A 21,816-nucleotide genomic window follows, 5' to 3' on the forward strand; every position below is an offset into this window, starting at 1 on the left:
ATTTGCATATTCATTCATAATTTTCAAATGAGAAGGAATTGACCTAAATATATAGAAGTATTAGAAACTACAAACTGAAATACCAAAATGGCTTATTTTACTTAAACGGGTTAGCATATGAGAATTAGACGGTCAAATAAATATCAAGAAGTAAAATCGAAATAGATGGTATGAATGGTTTTGAATTGCAATTTTCTTACATATTAGACCGAGATCAAGGCATGCTGGCCGTTACGTGAGGGTGACGTAGCCATGTGCATAGTGCGGAAGCAATGAAGATAAGAATTGTACGAATAATTAAAAACCGAAACTACTAGAGTGCACTACTAAATAGGAAGTGTTAGGAGTAAGATACAAAAGTAAACACTCTTATTCAGAGCATATAAAGTCTAGGTGCAGTCCAGTAGGACAAGTACTAATTATACAATACCATAAGATGTCCTACAATTATTTAGATATGTCAGAACCGCCGAAGTCCTCGCACCCAGCAACTGCAAACTTACCTAAAACCTGGAGGGGCACAAAACAGAAAACGTGAGTGGGCAAAAACAAATGTTTTACAAAATCGTTTCATTTATCAACATATCTAACCCGTCGCTGTAAAACATGTATAATTTTTTTTTCCAGAATCAAGATATATGCATATACATAAATATATATGAAATTATATCAATTCAAATCATGCTTCACATAATCATATTCATATGTATGCCATGCCAAGATATAATAGAGTAAGCCATTCAGGTAAGAATAACTTCATAGAATTATAACATATTAGTCAGAACCCCTGTAGTAGTCTGTACGGCTGAATTCATAGCTCAACATCAATCTAGCCGGAGTCACTACAATGACTTATTCGGCAACATACTGCACAAGAGTCGGAACCAAAGAAAAAGGTATGTGCAACAATAATGGGTGTAATATAATTATGCTCAATACTACTCTCACATAATAGCTGGGCGATAAATCGCTAGTCACCTACGAGTCGGAACCACCTAAGATGGTCTATGCGACAAGACTGTGCACCTAAATTGGATCCAATATGAGCATATGGTGTGGGAGGTGACATAATAAACGGGCCTGTGACATAACTCTGGCTAAATCACAATCACCCTAGGTGTAGTTTTATGAGCTCAACATTATTCAATCACATATCACATCATTGACAATTCACATAACCAAACATAACTCACCTAAGCTTACCTGAGAGTCCACAGCACCACATTTATATATATAAAGCATCATATACCAATTCATATACGAATTATACTTATATGCATGGCATTTACGACATACTTTCATTTAAAAACATATTTCTGGGAAAATATCAAGTATATAAATATATACTGAAAACCAAAAGCCCACTCACTAGTATGTCGAAGGGTCGTAGCCCCCGAGTTGTCCTTGAACACGCTCGTCCTCGGGATAAGTCTCACCTATATGCGAATTAACTATAAAAACGTTATTTAAAGCACATAGGCAAAACTAGCTAATAACTTCTCATACAATGCTCAATTTTGGTATTTGAATATATCACAGTGACCTACACAACTCCACGAACATCCCCATATTTTTAGAATAATTTTCTAACCACCCACGCGCCACCACGCGCCGGCAAGGCATGGCAGTATGCGCCCCCACGCACGGCCACGTGATAGGCATACTGACGGCATCAGTCAACTCCGTCAAGAATATTTCATCAAATAGTAACGGAATCTGTTAAATTTAACTGACGCCGTGGAATATTCCGTCAAACTTGATGGAATATTCCGTCATACCTAACCTTGAACCTCCAACGATCGTCGTCGGCGCTGAAAACTGGGTAAAATTTTAAAACGTTTATTCTCCTTCGTTTCTTCACCATTTTTCATGAAACTTGAACCATTGGAAAGCTGGAGATAAGAGGAACGACGTTATACCTATTTGAAGCCTTGAAAACCACTGAATCACGCCTGAGCAAGCTCGATAATTCCGACCAAACTTCTAATGCTTTGATCTCAGTCATCCAATGTCCAATTCACTCCATTTTTCTTCTCCGAGCCTCACAAGGACGTCCTAAAGCTTCCTATGTCCTTAAAATTCCCTGAAACACAAGGTTTTACATGTGCATGAACAATGCACAAAATCGAGGTTAGGGTTTCTCGGGTTTTTCACGGTTTCAAGTCCTAAGAATAGTATAGATGTACTCAGAGGGTTGCAAGGAACGAGAATCTCACCTTTAGAACGTCAATCCGTGCATGAGTGTGAGCTTTGTTGCTTGTCCGTACGTGAAGGAAAGAGAGAGAGTCCGAGAGATGAGAGAGCACGGGAGAGAAAAGAGAGGGTGCGTGTGTTATGTGTGAGCTTCACGTGGTCACCACCCAACCAAGGAAATAACATCTAAGTCTCCCAAAATAAGTCACACACACTAAAATTTCAATATCCAAGGATAAAACCATCATTTTACATCACCGATAATAATAATTCGGGACGAGCTGTGATAGTTCAACAGTGCTCTAAACTTACAAAATGTTATGAACGCCCACTTTTGGACACCTATTTTTTTCTTATTGTAAATAGGGTTGTAAATATATTTCCACATGTATGTAAATAATATTTTCTATCGTATATATTTAAAACTTTCACCATGTTTTATACGGTTTTAAAACTCGCAGCATTGCGCGGGTAACTTTTGCTAGTAATAACTTTTTGTCTTTCATGATTTTGCACTTCAAGCTCTTCATTGCTTTTAATCTTATGCATCAAAGATATTTCCTCGTGCAAATATTTTTATTTTTTATTTATTTATAATTATTTCCTTTATTTTTTTATAATTTACTTTTAATTACATATTTTAGTTTTTTTAAATTATTTTAATTTAATTAAAAACAATAATTGATAAACAAATAAGAATGATTTATTTATAATATATATGAAAATGTACGTACAAAATGAAAAAATTTATGATATCCGAACATAGAAAAGAACTACAGAATAAGATCGCCAAGGTCTACTGCGTCGACGTGCTAGGGATTTGTTGGATGGAGCAGCTGGGATGTCAAGGGTGTCTGAAGATCAGCTAGTGGTTGGGGAAATTGAAAGGTGGACAACTGAAGGATATGTAAGATTTGGCTCATCTTATTGTCCAGGGCCGCCATACAAGCATCCTGGGCCGCTACCTACCGCTTCAAGTCTTCAACTTCCTACGTGAACATAGCGACCTGTCCTGTGCTTTGTCTGGAAGAGGAGGCATCAATATCACGATGGTATGCATTCCCCATCCTCTTACCACGCCTTGGCCCTCAAATAAGAACTATTCACGAGCTTGGGTGTGAGCCATATCTTAGTATAGAAATAAATCCTACAACCAAGACATAGTAAGAGAAAAAAAAAATATTTGTAACTGAAACCATGGAAGAAAATATTGATAATATCGGCGATATATCGCCGATATTATCGGTTTTTCCCCAAACCGATATTTTAACTGGTATCCAAGGGGTTTTCGTCAAAATTTCACGATAATATCGATAATATCGTGATATTATCGATATTATTGTGAAATTTCGGAACTGTGCAAGTCGGAGACGAACGCCGGAGCTTCTACAGCTCCGGCCGACTGTAAAACAACCCCCTAGACTCCGATCTAGGTATGAACATGAAATAGAAGACGAGAGGAACGTTTTTATAACGTCCGTTTGCCGTGAAATGGCCGGAGGTGTTCGGAAAGTTCGTCGACACCCACGGCCTCGCCGGAGATGGGTGTGCCTATTCCCGAGTCGATTTCATCTTAAAAACCTTGCAAAAAGACGAGATAGAACTTCAATTTCACATCTAAGCTTCGATCTAGAACATAAAAAGAAAAACCCGAAGCTTACCTAACCGGAGAAATTGAAGGAACTTGCCGGAGCAGGTGCGATGGTGTGCGTGTGGGTTTCGGTGCAGAGAGAAATGAGAGGTGTATGTGGGTCTCGATGTAGAGAGAAAGGAGAGGTGTATGTGGGTCTCGATGCAGAGAGAAAGGAGAGGGAGGAGCAGAAGGCCGTGGTGTGTGTGTGGGTCTCGGTGCAGAGAGAAATGAGAGGTGTATGTCGGTCTCGGTGCAGAGAGAAAGGAGAGGGATGAGCAGAAGGCCGTGGTGTGTGTGTGGGAGAAGGGAGAAGAGAGATCGAGAGATCTCTGTGTGTGTGTGTGTGTGTGGGAGAAGGGAGAAGAGAGATCGGAGAAGGGAGAAGAGAGATCGAGAGATCTCTATGTGTGTGTGTAGGAAAAGGGAGAAGAGAGATCGAGAAGGATCGAGAGAGAGAGAGACAGAGGTCGTGTCTGCATGTGTGATGTTTGTGTGCGTGTGTTGTGTGCGTGTGTGGTTGCGTGCGTTGTGTGTGTGTGTGGGTTCCTCCTGTCAGGAGGACACATGACTCACTCAGGATTCCCGACAACTTTTACAATTATTTTGACAATTTCAGACCACTTTTACAATTATAACTTGTATTCTTTTCAGACCATGGATGGTGGTTTCATTCAAAACCGTGTGCCGATATTCTTTCAAAAGGTGGAGTATCAGAGCCATTCAGAGCATTTTCGTTTCTTCTTCTTCCCTTACCCCTTTCAAAGCTGCCACTGTGATATTCTTTCAAGAGGTGGAGTATCAGAGCCATTCAGAGCATTTTCGTTTCTTCTTCTTCCCTTACCCCTTTCAAAGTCATTCCAGATCCATTCCAGAGCTTGAACACAAAGGGTTCCATATTTAAAGTAAGTTTACAAACTTATATTTATATTATTGTAATTTATACAACAACAAAAAAATTTGTGTGGACTCGTATGTTAATTTTTTAAGTAATTAATACTTGCATGTTAGTTTTTGTAAGTAATTAAGTAATGTTAACAATTACATGTTAATTTTTTTAAGTAATTAATACTTGCATGTTAGTTTTTGTAAGTAATTAAGTAATGTTAACAATTACATGTTAATTTTTTTAAGTAATTAAGTAATGTTGTATAATTATTCCCTAGGATAATTTTAATATGTTTAATGTTATTTATTATTTTATTTCCCTTACCATTTTCAAAGCCATTCCAGATCCATTCCAAAGCTTGAACACAAAGGGTTCCATATTTAAGGTAAGTTTACAAACTTATATTTATATTATTGTAATTTATACAACAACAAATAAATTTGTGTGGACTCGTATGTTAATTTTTTTAAGTAATTAATACTTGCATGTTAACTTTTGTAAGTAATCAAGTAATGTTAACAATTACATGTTAATTTTTTTAAGTAATTAAGTAATGTTGTATAATTATTCCCTAGGATAATTTTAATATGTTTAATGTTATTTATTATTTTATTAATATTAGGTTTTAATATCAAATTGGATTATTATTCATTAATATTAGGTTTTTTTATTATCAAATTGGATTATTATTCATTAAATTAGATTATTATCAAATTGGATTATTATTCATTAAATTGGATTATTCATTAAATTGGCTTATTATCAAATTGGACTATTCATTAAATTGGATTATTATTAAATTGGATTATTATCAAATTGGATTATTATTCATCACTATGTTTTATATTAGGATTATTTTTTTATCAAATTGGATTATTATTCATTAATATTAGGGTTTTTTTTTATTATCAAATTGGATTATTCATTAAATTGGATTATTATTAAATTGGATTATTATCAAATTGGATTATTCATTAAATTGGATTATTATTAAATTGGATTATTATCAAATTGGATTATTATTCATCACTATGTTTTATATTAGGATTATTTTTTTATCAAATTGGATTATTATTCATTAATATTAGGTTTTTTTATTATCAAATTGGATTATTCATTAAATTGGATTATTATCAAATTGGATTATTATTCATCACTATGTTTTATATTAGGATTATTTTTTTATCAAATTGGATTATTATTCATTAATATTAGGTTTTATTATTCCATATTATTTTTTTAATTGCTTAAATTTTTACAATCATTTTCTTTACTTCGTATTTAATTCTTCTGTAGAATAACTTTATTATTTAGGTTCTCTTATATAACCGTTATCACTACTATATTTTTTGGCCAAAAAATATTTGTCTAATTTTCATGAAAAATAAATGTAGGTACGTTTACGATGTCCAGTGGAGCTACTAAACGTGATCCAGCTTGGGAACATGGAGACCCAATAGACGGAAACAAACATGGCACAATTTGCAAATATTGTGGTCGGGTAATGAAGAGTGGCGGAGTGACACGACTTAAGTACCATCTTAGTGGATTAGATCCAGCAAAAAATGTCCAACGATGCGATAATGTCCCCCCAGAAGTGAAGGCATTCATCAGCACATTATTAAAAAATAACAAAGGGAATGGAAAATATTCGAGCTGGGCTACGGGGAGAAGTCTATGGCCAAGCGATTGACAGTGATGATGATGACGATGAGGACGAATGTGATGATGACATGGGACCTGAAGAACGACGCAGTTTGAAACAAGTATTACGTGCCTCCAAATAGTCAGCATGGGAAAGAGAACACCTTCATAAAATTCCTAATAGAGCACAAGGTTCCGGGACAAGTGGTGGTGCATAAATGAGACGGGGAGGCAGTCTTAGAGAATCACAACCAACACCACCAATAGCCCCAAGTTTATATAAGTCATCCAAAGCACGTCAAAAGAGTGTTTGGAGTTATTTCACTGGAGGTAATGTGAAGGAAGGAATGGGGCGTCTAATTAGCAAATTCTTTATCTATGAAAATGTCCCTGCTGCGAAGGCATCATCACATCATTTCAAAAATATGGTAGTGGGATGTCAACAGGCCGATGTTGGAGTACAACCTCCCACTCCCTATGAGATAAGAAACAAATATTTGGATATGGAGTATAAAGACATTGGCGAGTATGTTAACAAGTTGAGGTCAAAGTGGGAAACTAATGGTTGCACAATCATGTGTGACGGATGGACCGGCCCGACCAGATTGTCTATCATAAACTTCATGGTATACTCCAAGGGAAAGACAATTTTTTTTAAGTCTGTTGATGCTTCAGACCATATAAAGAACTACAAGTATATTTACAAATTATTGAGGGATGTAATCATGGAGGTGGGAGAGCATAATGTTGTCCAAGTCGTGACCGACAACGGTTCTGCATTTGTCAAAGCTGGAAAAAAGTTAATGAAGCATCATAATGTGTTTTGGACATCATGTGCAACACATTGTATTGATCTTATGTTTGAGGCAATGGGGAAGAGAGAGAATGTTGCTACTGTGGTTAAAAGAGCTAGAACGATCACAAATTATATTTACAATCACGGTTGGTTGTTGGCAAAGATGCGTGAATTTTGCAAAGGAGAAATTATTCGTCTAGCTACCACTTGATTCGCCACCAACTATATTGAATTAGACAGCCTACTTAAGAAGAAAGCAGGGTTGAAGCAACTATTCACTAGTGACGATTGGGCCAACCATAATTTGAGCCACTCAAATACAGGTCGTATGGTGGAAAGTATAGTGCTTGATCATGCTTTTTGGACTCAATCAGAACATGTGTGCCAAGTGTTTGAACCTCTTTACAAAGTTTTACGGATTGTTGACACAGAAGTGTATCCTACTATGGGGGCAGTATATGAGTTGATGCGTGTAGTGAAGGATGAATTGGAAAGAAAACATGGTGCAAGGTGGGTCATAAAGATAATTGAAGACCGATGGTATAAAACATTATACCACGATTTGCATGCAGCAGGTATAAATTATGTCATAATTTGCAATTCATTTCTTTAGTTGCATAAGTATTATTTCTCTTATTAGAGTATGTGTTTCTTTGAACAGCATATTATTTGAATCCCCGATACCAATACAGACCCGGTGTTGGAAATGATGGTAACCTTATATGTGTTGTACATAATGTATACTCTAAATTAGACCCTGGATCACCAGCAGTTGGCCAATTTGGAAATGAGGTACACAATTACTTAAATTATAATAATTACTTTGTTGGATTAAACTAACATGATTTATTGAATTCAGCTAACATGGTTTAAAGATGCAAGAAGAACTTTTGGAGAACCAACATCAGTTGCTGCTCGAACAAATATGTCTCCTAGTGAGTATAAACATATTTCACTATAAGTTTATAATAGAATTTGTTGGAGTTATTAGGCTTATCAACATTGTTTTTCATTGTAGCTGAATGGTGGATCATGTATGGGACCGATGCACCAACTGTGAGAAAGTTAGCAATCAAAGTATTATCACAAACAGCTTCCTTATCTGCTTGTGAAAGAAATTGGAGCACATTTGCACTCATACACACAAAGCAAAGAAATAAGTTGGCTCATAGTAGCTTGGAAAAATTAGTTTATTGCTACTACAACATGAAGCTTCAAATTCGAGATAAGGAAGCAGAAATAGATCATGTCGACCGTGGTGACCCACTAGATGTGTTTGATATTGTTGGTGAAGATGATGATACAGAGGGTAACCAACTTTTTCAATGGATTAGACCTCTTCATTTAGATGATGATGAAGGCAACCCAGCTCCCAGAGTTGCTGAAGAAGCACGTAATGAAGGGATAAATGTAGAAAGAGTATTAGAGGAGGAGGTGGGATCTAGCAGCGCTGACTCTTTGGAAGAACTTTTGCGCCTAAGACCAAGAAACACTGGAACCTCCCCGATTTATGAGCCCCTTCACTGGTGAGGCAAACTTCACGCATGCAACACAGGATGATGACCATGGCAGTAGGCGGGCAGGACCAGGAATTGGTGCCATAGGGAAGGACTATAATCGCAGAGAAAGAGGCAAGGGGATTTTGTCAAGTCAAGAAGATGACTCGTTATCTAGAACTTCGGACTCTGTTGGAGTGGGAAGTAGTAACTATGGTAATACTCATAACTAACCATTTCCCTACCCTTCATATCCCATTCCTGTTGGGATGGAATCGAACGACTCATGGAAACAATCCGAGACTCAATCTTCAAATGATTTTGCTTATGGACAAGGTCAACCAATCTCAGATCCATATGGGTGGCATGTTAACAATTACATGCAAAACTATTTTGGGGATTTATCATTTGATAACTACTCTTCACAATACACTCACTCTACACATAGAGATGATGAAGATAGTGAAAATTTTGAACCTCATAGGAACTCTATGTGGTACTAAGTCACTCATGTATCTTACCATGCAATGTATAAAGTGTAAAATATTGTACTAATTCATTATATATAAATGATTATGGTGTGTTTAGACTTCTTTCATTAATTACTACATATTTTCTACACTCACAATGTTTGTCAGCTCGCTATATAATCAACTTGATAATGTTAAATCCATCATGCAATGTATTTCCTTCTAATTTTTTGTGATAAACTAATAGATAATTGACTAAATAAACATCCTGCAAAGTTTCAATAAAAATTTCCAAGTTTTTCTTACAATTTCCGTGGTTTCCATGTAATTTTTATCGATATCGATATTATCCCGATATTTCCATCGATATTTCCGATATTACCGATATTTTCTTCCTTGACTGAAACCAAATACATCATATAACACTAACTAACAACTTTTATATAATAAATGATTGAGTTTACTACATTAAGTTTATGGAATACGCAGCAGAATAACATTAGTGACAAGTTACTTTACACTTGCAAGTATGTACAGAGTAATAATTGAAACGAGTAATTCTTGCAAATACATAAATATATGCAAATGAGATGCATGAACGTACTCACTCCCTTCTAATCTCACTAACACATAAAGGCACCTAAGTTTGCACGTCTCATACCATGCTTATACCACTTGGCTCTGAATACCTTAGAATAAAAGTTAACACCCGTTCATCCCTTAAGCTCAATTTTCATAATTAAATCCTCAATTTCACCTTGTTATATAGGCACTTCGCCCGACGCCCAATTGTATATTCAAGCCTTCCCCCCAATGCCTAACATATACATAATTCATTATTATAAAGGTGAAGTGTCGTTTTAATCCCTGAACTATCACCCCAGTTTAATTTAGGTCCCTAAATTATCTTTTCAGTAAAATAAGTCCCTAAATTCATTAAAAATTGCTAATTTCATCCATACTATTATATTCAAAGCTATTTATCCAATTTTTCATCAACTTAAGTCACTTGACACACTTTAGATGTAATACCGTCATTTCTCACCTATAAGCCCTTAACATTTCATATAGGTTGCGAACTTAACGTCTAATTTACCCTCCAATGTTAACTCTATACATTATTTCTTTATTGAAATTACCAATCTATTCTCCAATGTGTATCACATGCAAGTAGCATGACTTAAATTGACAGGAAATTGAACATAGTATCTTCAAATCTAATATTAGGGATGTAATTGGTAGACTTTTATAATTCAAGGATTGATTTTTCTGAAGAAAAAAAAAAGTTTAGAGACCTAATTTTCACTCAGGCGATAATTCAGAGACTAAATTGGCAGTTCATCGTATTATATATTCAAGGCATACTTCATCCTTTGAATATCTAATAGGAGCATATTTATGCGACTTTCTTATCTTATTTATTTGCTTTTACGTAGTTAATTTCCATTTATTTTGGTAATTTATGTTATTTTTGTATTATTGTAGGTCCAATTGGTAAAGATGACAATAAATGGTAGAATGGAGCAATTTGAAGCAGTTTTGGACTTGGATTGGATAACATACGTGGATAGCTTATGGGAGGGATGTTTTGGTGTTTAAATGGTGCTAGATATGTGCTAAAATCTGGAGGAATTAAAGTTGAGGCTTGGAAGATAAGGAATTAGACAAGAAAGAGCAATCTTATACAACTTTATCTTAACTAATCGTATATTATCCTATCTTATCCAATCTTACCTTATCTTATCTCCAGCTGCAAAGAGGAATCCTTATCACATTCTAACACTTCCAATCTTAATTTTTAGTTTTATAAGTTTAATTTGTGTTGATTAGCATTCCTTCTAATCCTCAGAATAGAACGATCCCTACTTACTCATACTAAGATTGCATAATTTATAGGGATTAATTTGTGTGTTAGTTTCTACCACATCAAATTTTGGCGCCGTTGCCGGGGATTAGTAAAATTGCTAATCACTCTGTTTTTTGTTTATTTTTCTTTTGATATTTGATTTAGTTTTATTTCTTTGATTTTAGGTACTAGAGAAGCAGGGCATGACAATTGCTAATCTTCAAGCTCAAATGGCGAATCTTACTTCTCTTATGTTGCAATATATCGAAAGGTTCACAATGCAAAGTGTCCCTACATTTGGTGTGTCCTATAGGCAAAGATATCAAACTAATCAACATCCTCAATTAATTGAGAATGGAGATTGGGATAGTGTCAATGCTTGGGGTTATCAGGGCCATAATCAATCAAGGAACGACTTGTTTTCCAACACTTACAATCTAGGATTGAGACATCATTCAAATTTTATGTGCAGGGAGCCTCAACAAGTTCAATAAGAAGGATATTGGCAGCTATCTCAAGAGTTTTATTCAAGACCTATTCAGCCACCACAAATTCCCCCACAAGTATTCCAACCAAATTCAAGCATGTCCATGGATCATGTTCAAATTCTTCAAATACTAAATACTTCTTGTGCTTCTTTGACTCAGGATCTAGACAACCAAGCTAAAGAGATGGTCAAATTGAAAAATCAACTTGGACAGATCGCAGAATTCATGGGACAAATTTGAGAACAAAGCGAACTCACCGGCTCAACTATTGTCAATTAGATGAGAGATTTTGAAATCGTTGAAGCTATCACTTTGGGAAGTGGTTTGGAGGTTGGAGCTGAACCAAAGATGTCCAAACACAGCCTAGAAGTGGACAAAGAGCTATTGTTTGAAGAGGAGGAGGAAAATTCAGCTATAGCAAGCTTAGAAGAAGCCTTGCAGCAACACTTAATCATCTTTAATCCTATTGTTGCAGCTACCCTAGCTCCACCATCCAATTCTAGTAAGGTTCTTCCGAATTCAATTCTTTCTAACCTTATTTCACCAAATGTACCTTTTCCTTGTAGGTTTATGCAATCCAAGAAAGAAGAGAGTGAAAAAGACATCTTGGAAGGCTTCCAAAAGTTGCAAGTTAATTTCCCCATTCTTGGTACAATAAAGAAAGTTCCAGAATGTGCTAAATATTTTAAAGAGCTTTGTAGAACAAGAAGAAGGATTCAAGAGAAAGAAGTGGCTAGGGAATATCTAGAATTCATCAAAGATGATGTAGTTGAGACAACCATCCCCAAAGAAGTTGGATTTTATAACACGGGACAAGTCACTGCTCTCATACCAAATCTGACCAAGAGCAAAATTCCTAAAACTTTCGAAGTAGTCTTTATCCTTGAGTTCTTGTCACATCACACAGGTAAGCCACCTCCTCAACTTTCAATTTCGGTTTCTACTAACATGTTGTTGATTTCAATAATTCAGGCACCCACACAAGAATTTAAACCATTACCAGATCATTTCAAGTATCACCTTCCATTCAAAGATCAACTCCATGCCGCTGGTCCCAATGAAGGTTAAATGTAGGTGTTGTCAGGCTGGAAGACGTTAAAGCAAATGTTTCTTGGGAGGCAACCCAAGTGTTCAAATAAAGAAACAATGGAATTTCTGGCTCCTGCAACCAAATTTGCTCTCTTTTACCCTTCTCCTTATTGTTTTTACTTTGCCATGATTGTCTTGTTTGCTAGTTATCTTTATATTGATTTCTTGTTTAAGTTTATTTTTGAAACATCGAGGACAATGTTTGGTTTAAGTGTTGGGGGGGGTAAACATAATGCTTTTCATGATTTCTCTGCGAATTTCACCACTTATCACTACTAATGTTGTTATTCACTATTTTAAAGTGTTTTATTGTGTCATAAAAACAAAATTTTGAAAAGAAAAAAAATTCGAAATTTTTTTGAGAAAATACCAAAAAGAGTCGTTTTTGTTGCTTGTTTGTGTCTTAGGGTACCTTCCAGCACAATGATGAGGATTTGGTTTTAATTGCATGACTGTTAAAGAAGGTTACAAACACTGGGTGGAAGTTTGATATGCTCTTTGGTTAATACTTAATTGTAGTTGTCATTTACGAATTCACATGTAATCATAAAGAAAAAAAATCAGTTTTTGTAACATGCTTGAAGAAATAAACTCAAACTAACGCTACAACCCTGTGAGAATTGAGCCTATTCCTTGTTTGGAGAGTTATTAATCTGTGATTTTGTGTTTTCTAAAGTCGTTGCATGATCTCGTTAAGTTTTTGCTTGGTTGCTACTTAGAATGCTTTTTCATCATTTTAATTCCAAATACTAGAAGTCATGCCCGTTTCATTCAAAGCATAGAATTGATTGCATAACAAATAACAAGATGACGTTGTTTAGTTACCAACAGAGCCAAAACGCCTTTTTCCTTGCATATGTTTTATAGGTTTAACCCCTTTGAGCCTTATTTAGCCTATTTTCTTTGTTAGCCTGCATTATCCCTACCTAGCCTAGTATAGGAATATCCATACCCTTGTTCTTAAAGAATAGTGAAGCATGACTTGTCGAGAATTCCTTTTGATCTACGATTTGCAGAAAGACAAGTGTGGGGGAAGAATTTTTTTTTCTTTTTAATCTAGTGAAGTAGTGTGTATGTTGTATGTTTCAAGGAAAAAGAAAAAAAAACGTACAGAAAAGAAAGAAAAGAAAAAAAAAGTTGAGAAAAGAAAAAAAAAGTTTGAAAAGAAGTGAGAATGAGTTCATAAGTGTTGGTTGTTGAATAAGGGTCCAAAAATGTGAATCTGATCCTAAAAGTTGTACGAATCTCCCCCTTGTGTTTATAGTTGGGTGCTGCAACCAAAAGTTGAATTCTAAGAGTTGATTTCATTACTTTGCTTACTATCTCTTTAAGAACTTTTGTTTATCCTTAACATTTCTTTGTTAGCCAATACCTTAGCCCCATTACAACCCTAGACTTTTATCTTAATTGTTATGTGTTTCAATTTGTGGAGTTTGAAATTGGTATGAGCATATGGAATCCCTGGTTCTCGCTTCTAAGTAGTGGCATTCCATTCATGAGATCATATACATGTTTGTATTAATAATTCCAAAAAGTGACTTCTTTGTTATAATATATATGAGTGCTAGTCTACATGTTTACATCAATATTCTCACATATACTTAGTATAGGGAGTGTAGTTAGAAAATCTATGTGAAAATAGAGAGTATATCCAGTGAGGAATTGAGTGAATTCTCTAAGGCATGTTACTACTTTCAAATGTTGTTTTAATTGATTAAATGCGAACTAGTGAGTGGTTACTACAGTTAAGTATAAGCTCAAGATTAAGGATGGTTAAAATCTATGTGAGTAATGATTTTTAACATGTCATGTTTCATTGGAAATCCCTGAGGCAATTGTTGGAAGGTTTAGGTTTTGTTTTGTTTTCTTTGTTTTGCTCGGGGACTAGCAAAAGCTAAGTGTGGGGGAATTTGATAGGAGCTTATTTTTGCGACTTTCTTATCTTATTTCTTTGCTTTTACCTAGTTAATTTCCATTTATTTTGGTAATTTATGTTCTTTTCGTATTATTGTAGGTCCAGTTGGTAAAGATGACAATAAATGATAGAATGGAGCAATTTGGAGCAATTTTGGACTTGGATTGGATAGCATACGTCGATAGCTTATGGGATGGACGTTTTGGTGTTTAAATGGTGCTAGATATGTGCTAAAATCTAGAGGAATTAAAGTTGAGGCTTGGAAGATAAGGAATTAGACAAGAAAGAGCAATCTTATCCAACCTTATCTTAACTAATATTATCTTATCCTATCTTATCCAATCTTAGCTTATCTTATCTCCAGTTGCAAAGAGGAATCCTTATCACATTCTAACACTTCCTATTTGATTCTAGGAGTCCTAAAATAATTCAAATGACCTAATACTTTTCCTCCTAGGGTTAGTCGTGCCTTTGCCTTATAAAAACAAATTATGCCGCAAATATTTGGGGGGGGGGGAGATTGAGCCACAACCTGCATCCAGAGAGGAGTGTGCCGTAACTTGCAATCATCCATTGAAGTCGCTGGAGATTTCTGGGTTCTTTCTATCTTTATTTTAAGTTTCAATGTTTATTTTAGATTGTTTTTCAGTTATGATGAACATGTGTAACTAAGTTTCCCTTTAGCTATAGGTGAATTCGAAGCCATGATCATATGTTTTATATAAATTGATTACATCAAGTTATTGTTTCATAAAACATGAATGCGATTTACTTATCTGCTTTATAGAGAACTTATTCTTGTATGTTGATTAATGGTGCACACTTAGTTTGCATGCAGGGATTTGATGCTAGAATATAAGGGAATTTCACCTAATTATTATGAATTTATATTTGCAAGTAGTAAAAGTCACTAGTCATGATTGAGTTAAGTAAATTCTTGGCAGGAGTATCATGCTTTCCATAGTTACGAATGCTTTGTCAATGCTTATGATTTTCACAGAACTTAATGATCTTTGAGATGTATTTCTATCATGCTTTTCATAGTTAGGGAACTTGAGAAGAATAATTTGGTTGCGTCGCAAAGTCCAATTCAATGAACTTAGGAAAATCTGAGAGTTAATTAGTGTCGTTCACAGTTAATTTGAGGCATTGTCATTCATGGTTTATAGGAAGAATAACTAGAAATTGATTTGTATGCATATGTTTCATGTGTGGAGAAGAATCCTTTAGCTATCATTTCATCCATATTTCATTCACAATTTACTTGTTGACATTTACTTTTGTTCTTATTAAATTCGTCCAAAATACCCCCAGTTATTGTTTAGATGTTATTTTAACTTAGTTTTTAGTTTTGTAAGTTTAATTTGTGTTCATTAGCATCCCTTCTAATCCCCAGAATAGAACGATCCCTACTTACTCATACTACGATTGCATAATTTATAGGGTTTAATTTGTGTGTTATTTTCTACCACATCAATATCCTCACAACTCAAATACTTTACATAACTCAACACAACTCAACTCTCTTTTTTACCTTGCAATGCATATGTCTATGTCATGTTCACATAGATATCAATAATTACATTTTCTCTAACAAGCCTACAAGCTTCAACATAAATCAAATTGATTAGTAACAATGGTAATACAATCATAATATCAACAACAAAGTAATACTCTCTAACAACAATATAAATCATAAACAATACGTCACCATTTCCTCCTTTTTATTATTTTCAATTTCATTTCCTCCCTCTTGTTTTCTTTCTTCCTTCACCACTTCCCCTTTCTTTTATGCTTTTCTTCAACCCCCTTCTCTTTTTAATGTTGAAATTCCCATTTCTTTTATGCTGAAATTCTACATATGTAATAGGAGTCGAGTTGCTAAAAAACTTCCAGGAAAGTGAGCGACAAAAACTGGAGATCTTGGCCATGCAAAGAGGTTGGCCGAGAAGGCTAGCTCAACCATACATCAGTTGTCCGAATTGGCGTACAAATCAGCAAATAGATTGGATTGTCATGATTTTTGAATATGTTATACAAGAGATGACAAGGAGAAACGTCTATGAAGGAAGTATTTCTGTTTGATCTCAGGAAGTTGAAGATTGAAGCTTCGAACATGACTATAGGGTTTTCACGGTTGTGATTGTATTTCGATGATCTGGAATGAATGGACCATTGGATCTTTCTGGGATTTAGATTTGTTATGGAAAAGAGGAATATGAACAACTTTTGTGAAGAAAGTAATTGGATCTGAGTAAGATAAAATGGAGTTTCGAAGCTCACAACCGGCATCACTGGTTGACAGACAAAGGATGAGTTATACCTAGGCTTCTGAGGTTAAACTGCTCCAACGAATCTCAAATTTGGATATGGTGTAGTTCACGAGTTAACAAACAACTTTCATGAAGGAAATATTTGAATCTCAGCTACAGATGATGGTGTTTTGGTTGGTTAAATAGGTAGGATGAATTTCTAGTTTTTGCATATCTTTCTTTTGATAAATGAAAATGATGGTTAATTTGGTGGAGATTTGTTTGATAATGACACACCCCGACCCAGAATGTCCACTAAGACTCCAAATCAAGCTGTGTTGGCTGACACCTGGAAGGTGACGAAGCCATAAAGTGTAGTGATGTGGAAAACATGAATAAATTTAAACCTAAAAGTGCCTAAATACAAGAGTGCGCTGTGAGCGAGAATGAACCCATTTCACACGTGATGTCAAAGCATAAGTAAAGTATAGTAGAGTGGATTGAGAATCATACCATCAAAGGTAATGTCCAATACCAAGATTGGCCACGAATCCTCGTCGATATGAAAAATCAGCTACTAAAACCTAGAGGGGCGAAAAACAAGGGTGAGTGGGCCTGAAAATAAAGTTTTAATAAAAACCTTTGAAAACATTATAACCCCTCGTCGTAAAACATGTATAGTTTCCAGAAAATCATACTACGTATAATTATGAAATCAAATGCATGCTAACAGTAAAACCAGAAGTATGCCATAGCTCAATGTCTCATCAGCAATATAAATATAATCATGTGCTCAATAATCTATACTAGCACGCAAGTCGGAGTCACCTAATATGACCTGTACGGTTGCACGTATTGCTCATCCATCTATGCTAACACATGAGTCAGAGTTACCTAATGTGACATGTACGATAGGGCTATGTGTAATAATATATGCTCTAGTGCTACAATCACGTGAAGGCTAACGCTATTCGCTGTCACATACGAGTCGGAATTGCTTATTGCAATTTGCACGATAGGGCTAGCACCTACTTGGATCCAAGGCTAGCGTGCGGTGTTGATGTGAATGACACGTGAAAGACTAGCCTGGCCTAGGCTGAGCACTAACACCTAGGTGTAACAATGATAAGCCACTATATGAATATGAACATGCCATACCATTCAATCATGTCATACAATACAATAAACTCACCTGAACTTATTTGCGTGTCCCGAAGCATTACTTAGCATTTCATAACAGTATAGTACTTATGAGCAGGTAAAATGCATATGAATATGCCATGATCATATATATAAATCTCAACCACATAACAACATTTTAAAATTATATAACTCATGGCATAATATGCATAAAACAGTTTAAAAGTATTTGTGGAAACTATCAATCATATATACATACTATAAAAAGGAAAAGACCCACTCACCTGGAGTCCACGCTACAATTCCCTAGCACGAATATTGATAGGAGCATTTTCATGCGACTTAGTTGGCTTGTTCTTGTGCTTTTACATTATTATTTCATAGTTATTTTAGTGTTTAAAGTCATTTTCGTATGTTTTCAGATTCTAAGGACAAAATGTGCAAGAAGATGCATTATGGAGCCTTTTGGAGCAGTTTTGGGCATGAATTGAATAACTTATGCTTGGAGCAATATAGATGGACGAAATTGAAAACCAAAGCATGCAAGGAAATCACATTCCCTTAATTTTCTACAAACACATGGCAAAGAAAAGAATGTTACAGCACACATATGGGAGCACACGGCATGGGCAGAAAAATGGTGTGTTTTGTGGTTGAAATGATGAAGCATGTGTGTGTAAATGTAAAGAGGAAAACATGGCAGAAAATGGGTGTGTTTTGTGGTTGAAATGATGCAAAGAACATGTGTGTGTGCAAGTGTAACAGCTAGGATGATAACATGGCAGCAAACACATGGCAAAGAAAGCAAACACATGGCAAAGAGAAGAACATTGCAGCACACACATGGGAGCACACGGCATAGGCATAAATTGTGTGTGTTTTGTGGTTGAAATGATGAAGCATGTGTGTGTGTAAATGTAAAGGAGAAACATGGCAGAAAATGTGTGTGTTTTGTGGTTGAAATGATGCAAAGAACATGTATGTGTGCGAGTGTAATGGCAAAGCAAAGAAACATGGCAGCAAACCCACATGCAAAGTGGAAGAAAAGCACACGGCATTGCAGAAAATTGGTGTGTTTTGTGGTTGAAATGATGAAGCATGTGTGTGTAAATGTAAAGGGGAAACATGACAACTCACACCCACACAAGCTGCACATGCAAAGGAAATGGAGTGGTCCTCTCTCAAGCCTATAAATACCACCTCCCATATTCATCAAAGACAACAGATTTTGATCCCTTACCTTAGCCGCACCTCTCCATCACCATTCTCTAAAAATTCAGCCAAACACCACCCCTAGCCACACCACCCATCAACCCTAAACCTTTCCATACCATTCCCCATCCATTCTACACCATAAAAACCACCCAAAACCTGTTCTAAATCTCTTATGCCGTGACTATTGCAAGGAAGGAAGGAGAAGGAACATCTTGTGCCGTGCCTATGCCCAAGCCTTGGGAGTGTTGGAGCGTTTCTAGGTGTTTTCTATCTTTGATTTCAATGTTTAATTTAAGTTATCTTTGTGTAATTGCGAGCATGAGGAACTAAACCCTTCTTAGTTAGGGGGTGATTCGAAACTATGTTCATGCTTACAATATGATTTGATTACATCCAGTTGTGATTCATAAGTTGTGAATTCAATTTACTTATCCGTTCGTATAAAAACTGATTTGTGTATGTTGGTTGAGAGTGCACACTTAATTTTCATGCATGAATTTGACGCTAGAATATAAGGGAGTTTCACCTAATCGTTATGAACTTATATTCACAAGTAGTGAAGGTTGCTAGTCACAATCACGTTAAGTAAATTCTTGGCATAAGTTTCATGCAAATCATAGTAACGAGTGCCTCGTCAATGCTTATGTTTTTCATAGAAATTAATGATTCTTGCTTGTATCTCTATTATGCAATTCATGTAGGGAACTTGTAGGGAATGTTTTGGGTTGTCGTATGCAATCATCCAACCTAATAACTTGTGGAAAAACTGAGGGTTAATTAGTGCAATTCACGGTTAATTTGGGGCGTTGAGTATTCATAGTTTATCAAAAAGCAACTGGAAATCGTTTTGTATGCAAGTGTGACATGTGTGGAGAAGAACCTCCTAGCTAGCCTTCCATCCATAAGTTTCATTCAAATTCATTTACAATCTGTTTTGTTTTACAAAGTTTGTTTTGTTTTCAAATTCGTCAAGAACCAATCTCCCATTTATTTCAAAATGTTAGATTAGTCAGTAATCACTTTAGTTTGTGTTTTTAAGTGTCTTGAGTTAAGTCATAACCCAATTTCGTCCAATTTAGTGTTAGGTATTCAAAACTGCCCAGAAAGTGTTTTTAAGGCAGTTTTGAGTGTTTATTTGCTGTTTTGAATCTTTTTGTTTATCTTAGTATTTTAAAGTATAGTTTTGCATTCTTTGAGTCTAGTTTAGTGTTTTAAACTTTGTCTTTACGTTTTCAAGTCAGTTTCCAAGTGATTTAGCAATCCCTCCTAATCCCCGGCCTAGAACGATCCCTACTTACATTCTTTACTACAATTGACAAAAAGAGGGTTTAATTTGTGTGCTTATATATTTCGCATCAAATATCAAGGCGTCACAAACGATCGTCGCCTAGAACAATTATCAAATCACGCCTCAGAATTCTTATCGGTAGAACACATAACTTACATAAAAAAAACATCCCTTATGGACGTTCTAGAATGATTTCAAACCCATTGACCCAAAGTCAACCATCGGTCAAAGGTCAACGGTAGGGTCTACAACCCTATGTAACCCGATTCGGAAGATCCGCACCTTGGATTTCCGATCCGTAACTTCTAAAGATTCACATTATGATTCTAGAACATCATATTAATGTTTCATTATAATCCAATAATTGGATCTCCGCCAATTGCAAATTCAAGTGACGGTCAACGTTTTATTTTTTGAGCTTGTGAATCCAATTCGGGAAGACCCATAGTTGGATTCCCAATCCGTTAGTTCTTATGGTCCTCAAATGTTATGTACTATAATGTATTAAAATTTGGTGACGATCCAACGGTCGGATCGTCAATTCATATAAGGATCAACTGGCGGTCTCTATCAGAACTATGTTCAAATGATCAAATTTCATCAATCGGACTTCACCTATGGAATTGGGGTATCAAACTTAGCCTAGGAAGGTCAGGTGGGAACTCGGCCCACGCGCCGCTGCACGCGATGGCCGGCTGCCCCGACTCCTTTGGAAAATTCAACTATTCTAAAAAAATTACCAAATGTCATAGGACTGAAGATCTCAACGAGTAAAGCAAGTTTAATAGCTGTGGCCAAGTCCAATTTGGCCGGGAAATGCCCCAAATCGGCTCGCACTCGTCGGAAACCCTAGAATGGGTGAACTTTGATTCTCCTTCCTCAGTTTTCTAACGCCCCTGCAACTTGTTGGGTCTTGTTCCTGGGCTCAAGGAGAGTCGATTATAGATGGTGGTTGGTGGTGCAGCTCACCGAATCGGCGAATCGCCGTCGAGGACCTCCGGGTTCTCCAGTGAAGTTCTACATGAAAATGGACCTAAAAACCCTTCAATCTTAGGTGGAGATGGAAGATGGGAGATTGTGAAGTTACAGGTGGTGGAGTGCACTGCCCGACGGGAAGACTGGAAATGTTTTTCTTTTTTTGTTTTTTTTTCTTCTCTCTTCTTGATTGGTTGTCTCTCCTTCCTCCTAATTGGTCGTCTTGGCCCCCTTATTTTCTTATTGGTCCCTTACCATTTCTGATTGGCCCACAAAACTCTTACCTGATTGGCCTCATTCTCACAAGGTGGGTGTTTAATTAATTTAAAAACTAAAGTTTAGTAAAATGACTTCAAATGTTCGTAACTATACCGTTATAATCCGGACTCGCAAACGGCTTTCGTCCATGTGCTCGTAGTGACGAGGACTATAAGGATACGCTAAAAGAATAAGTCCTACGTCTCTCTAACTTACGGTCAACGAAAGTTAA

The 21,816-nt window shown here is 36.0% G+C and overlaps 1 long non-coding RNA gene across 1 annotated transcript; it reads right to left on the minus strand.

Moving 5' to 3' along the window:
- Positions 1-294: 294 nt before the first annotated feature.
- LOC139195149 (uncharacterized) lies at positions 295-1,799 on the minus strand. Its single transcript, XR_011579783.1, has 2 exons — positions 1,370-1,799; positions 295-510 (listed from the first exon to the last, which is right to left on the minus strand). It is a non-coding gene; the product is annotated as an uncharacterized lncRNA (long non-coding RNA).
- Positions 1,800-21,816: the final 20,017 nt, after the last annotated feature.

Source organism: Malus domestica, chromosome 04 (assembly GCF_042453785.1).
Source record: "Malus domestica chromosome 04, GDT2T_hap1".
NCBI classification, from domain to species: domain Eukaryota; kingdom Viridiplantae; phylum Streptophyta; class Magnoliopsida; order Rosales; family Rosaceae; genus Malus; species Malus domestica.